This window comes from Cyprinus carpio, chromosome A24, assembly GCF_018340385.1.
Source record: "Cyprinus carpio isolate SPL01 chromosome A24, ASM1834038v1, whole genome shotgun sequence".
NCBI classification, from domain to species: Eukaryota; Metazoa; Chordata; class Actinopteri; order Cypriniformes; family Cyprinidae; genus Cyprinus; species Cyprinus carpio.
In genome coordinates, this window is record NC_056595.1 from 25263089 (window position 1) to 25268088 (window position 5000).

The following is a 5000-nucleotide window of genomic DNA, read 5'->3' on the forward strand; positions in this document are numbered from 1 at the left end:
GAGAGTTCAGTCGTCCACACGACCAGCAGAATCACATTAAGACATTTTAGGACTGAGAAAGCAGTTTTTCACTCTTCAGGAATCAAGCTACCAATGAACAAACTATCTGAACGGCCCACAGTCAGTAACCAAACCTTCCACTTCTGCTTGGGAGGAAATTTTTAGAGATTTACTGTCTGTCTAAAGGTCATACATCTGATGCATTATAAGTAAATTTAATTAGATTTTTTAATATATATATATATTATATATATATATATATATTATATATATCATGGGTTTCCGTTGTCCAGGAATTACAGGGACATTGGGCCGGCAAAAAAAATTAAACTGAAATTCCGACAAAATTAAATCTCTCCGGTCAAATTGTCAGATTAAAACTGCCTAATAATCCCGGCCCCCGCCCCCGCTCCCGTGTCCCCGCCCCCCTAACACAACATCTGAATCAACCGTTTGAAAGTTTTTAAACAACATCGCATGTTGCATTTCAAATAACGGCTATAATATAGACCTAAACCAATCGAACTATTGAGAGACGTTTCAAATATGGCCAGGCCCAGGCAGACTAGCCTTTAAAAGTTTTTTTCAGAGGCCAGACGCGAAGGAGGGATACTGAATCAGGAACGCCTGAAGCCTCAGATGTCCAGAGCCAGACAGCTCTGCCACCACCGGAGAAAAAGCCGAAGTGTAGGGCGTATCGGTCGGAATGGAGTGACAAGTTCCCATGGCTAAGATGTGAGGTAGTTGATGGTAACGAAAAAATGTTCTGTTCGCGCTGCGAAAAGGCAGGACGACGCAACGGATTCACAAGAGGGTCGAATAATTTGAGAATGTCTGCTCTCATTGAACATAGTCAGAGCAATGACCATGTTTTAGTAAAAAACAATTGGTTGATTGACGCCAATCGGGACGTTCATGTTTTCATGTTTGTTTTTTCCATCTATTTGAAAGTTAGGCTAATAAACGTTGCATATACGGCCTGATTATGTAATTTTTTTAAATTACATAAACTGCTTTCAGTTTTCCTCAACTTGACTAATTAAGAGGCGATATTTGACCGGTATATCATCAAAATGTCCGGAAAACGAAACCTCTGCCGGTCACTTTGACCGGCACCATTTTTTCCATTTTTCTGAAAAAAACTTTTAAGGCTAGTCTGCCTGGGCCTGGCCATATTTGAAACGTCTCTCAATAGTTCGTGGTTTAGGTCTATATTATAGCCGTTAGGCGTGCGCTTTATTTGAAATGCAACATGCGATGTTGTTTAAAAACTTTCAAACGGTTGATTCAGATTGTGTTAGGGGGGCGGGGCCAGGATTATTAGGCAGTTTTAATCTGACAATTTGACCGGAGAGATTTAATTTTTTCGGACATTTAATTTTTTTCCCGGCCAATGTCCGGTAATTACCGGACAACGGAAACCCTGATATATATATATATATATATATATATATATATATATATATATATATATATATATATCTATATATATATATATATATATATAACGGAATTCTTATGTAAAATAAAAATAAATAATTTATAAATAAATTAAAATGTATTATAAATGTATAATTTATATTTTTTATATAATTATAAAAATTGTAAAGAAATTAATTTAAATTCTATCAATCAATAAAGCACAGGCAATACAATGTAGTATAACATTATTTGTTTATAAATGTATTTATAATGCATTAAATTATATTCATTAATCAAATTAATAAAAAAAATACAGGCTGAACAATTTTTTTTAAAATAATTAAAATTATTATCTAATTTAAATAAGTATGTATAAAATTATGTATATAATTGATAAAAAAAATAACATTTATAAAATGTATTTGTATTTATTTGTAATAAATTAAATTGCACTTATAAATCAAATTAACCACACACTCAAAAAAAAAAAAAATCCAGAATAAAAAAATAAAAAACAAACAAACCTCCTTCTGTCTGTCGTTTAATAAAAAGTATACTTACAGTCATTAAAAAAGAGTCAAACTGCATCAGATATGTGAGGTCAGTAAAGTCATGAATGACCTTGAGCGTGTGATAACGCACATATGAACTGCTCGGCTGGAGATTTATGGAGCTATTAGCATCTTCCAGCAGGACGGAGGATAAAGAGCAGCAGCAGTGAGTGCGTTACACCTGTTAGCTGAGCTTTCATGTCTCAAGACGGTGTGGTGGTGGAGACACACGATACTCACTGCTTCGACTACATCTCTACAACAGCACCCACACTAATGACTCCAGCTCGTATTACACACCATGCACAGAGATTTAAACCTTTTATTTTCATTGACAAAGGACGTTATTACCCACACATTTCATAAATGTGCAGATATTTAATTCTCTTTCTCTAGTGTTTATAAATTTCTATCACTATAATAGTCATTTACACTCAATTACAGTAAAGAAATACTAATAGAAGGTTTTTAACTTTTAGATAATTTTATATCAACAAACTAAGGACAGTACAACAAATACTACCATCATAAGTAAATATCTAATTTAATTTATGTATGAATGAATAAACGATTTCTATTAATTTTTATTACATTAGTTAATCAATGCAACCAAAAAATTACAAGCTGTACAAAAATACTACTATCATAATTACTTCATAATAAATTATTTAACTAATTCATTAAATGTAATGTTTGTTTGTTATTAATTAAAAAAAACTGCAGACTGTACTGTAGATTTATTTACAATAAAAAATACAATAAAATAAATAAAAATATTTGGTTATACAATTCTTATTATTTATTTATGTACTGTATGTATGCATCATTAAACAAAAAAATATTTTTGTTAACTGTATAAAAATTTTTACAAAAATACTACCATCTTAAATACTTTATGTATAATAATACATAAATAAATGACAAATAAATAAAATAATTATAAATGAAATGTATAAACTGCACTGACAAATAAAACTCATTAATTAAATAGATTCTTTCAAAAAAAATTCACATACATACCCTCCCATTTATTTTAGAAAAAAATATTCCTGGCAGGTGTCATGAGTTTGTGACACGCTCATCTTTCCCAAGCAGCACCTGGATCTTCCACGTGGCTGGGAGGGTGATGCCATTATCGGCACGCTGATGAGAAAGCGGTCGACGGAGATTCAGACCTGCTCCTCTCTCCGCAGTGAAAGTGTGTGAAGCAGGGCGCTCGGTCTGACACCAGCCAAATGAGAAACACCAATATATCCCTCTGGCCTTGACCTCGCTGGACATGAAATAGAATTAAATAGATAAGAGCGGTGAACTACTGCAGGCCGACTGTCACACTCATATGAGCTTCACGTATTGATTACCACCCAGAACCACTTCTGTGAGGGCCGTCGTGGTCAGCGGGGCCACAGGAATCAAGAAAACACCAGGAGCTGCTGTTTCAGAGATCACAGCGAGAAACGAATGCAGCTCGATGAATCAAACATCGCATTCTCGTGCAAACTGCTGTTCACTGCAAAAATGTTCACAGAGAAAACTTCAAAAGGTGCTTGGATTTTTACGTTTTTCTTTAAGTCTTAATAATTGGAAAAATATTAACAAATCCACAATAACCAAAACTGATAAGATGCAAACTCTGAATATGATGCACACCTGTAATAATTTAATACACAAATATCCTTTATGTATTTAATCCCATTTTGTCTTTGCTGACCTTTGGTGATCTAATTCAACCATATGAATAAGCAAAACTGATTTTAAACATGATATCTGTGTTTCTTTTAATTGTTGAAGAGTGTGAGAACTTTATTCTTCATGCAATCCAGAATGGTTTGAGCTGAGCCTGAATCTACATTTCCTTCAGGCTGACACTCATTCATTTCACTTCTGGCATGAAAGGGATTCTACATTTGCCAAAACTAGAACTTTTTTTATTAAAAACAAACAAGCAAAGTCAAGCAAAAGTTACGTAATGCATTACCTTCCATAAAAAGTAACGCAACTGGTTACTTTTTAAGGGAGTATTGCAACATTGTAATCCATTACCTTTAAAAGCAACTTTCCCGAGCACTACTGGAAAATATGCCACAGTTTTTTTTTAGAGATACACCGATATGAAAATTTTGGCTGATACCGATAACCGATAATTCTTTATATATAAAAGCCGATAACCGATGTTAGCAAATAAATCTAAATCCACATTTTTATATAATTTTTGAGAGCCTAATTACAAACAAAGTCTCACCATTAACCCCTTAACTGACAAAGTTAACATTTATCGGCCGATACCGATATGGTGGCAGATATATCATGCATCCCTAGTTTTTTTTTTTTACAGTAATGCATGACTGTCTCAGTTTTCAGAACAACAGAGACTCAATAAACAATGTCACAATAAACATGGAAAATATTTCCACTTGTAAGCTTCCCATTCACAAATCTGAAGTCCAAACTGGTGGATGTTCAACAGTTACTCATTAATGAATAAAAAACATAAAACCTTTACCGAGAAACTAAAAAAATAAAACAAAAAAATACACAAGTCCATTATCCTTCTCTAATACTCCAAATGGCTTCTAAATTCTCATTTCTATTTTGTTAATTTAATTTACGGTGAAATTTACTCACATAGAAAAAGATGTTTAAAAACAGCTTAAAAAGGGTCATAAAGAACCTTAAATAAGTTAATTGGGCTCAATGCACTGCTCTGAAATGGAAACAGAGCACAACAGACTCTACAATAAACAATGTCACAATAAAAGGGAAAATATTTTTACTTGTAAGCCTCCTGTCAGAGTTATTACCAATAACTAAAACTAAAACCATTAAATAAAAAAAGATTAATTATTTCAAATAAATGTTAAGTTAAATAAAATACTATTTAATTTGAAGCACTAAAATTAATACAACTAAAAAAAAAAACATTTATTCTAAGTAATTAAAATATTTTTAAGTAAAATAAAATACTACTTTATTTGAAGTACTAAAAATAAATAAAAATATTTTATTTACTTGAAATAAATGTTAAGT

The 5000-nt window shown here is 32.3% G+C and overlaps 1 protein-coding gene across 1 annotated transcript in view; it reads right to left on the reverse strand.

Annotated features, from left to right (window-relative positions):
- The window catches only part of ptprma (protein tyrosine phosphatase receptor type Ma), a 207633-nt gene that overhangs the window by 154367 nt on the left and 48266 nt on the right, over positions 1-5000 (reverse strand). The window lies entirely within an intron of this gene.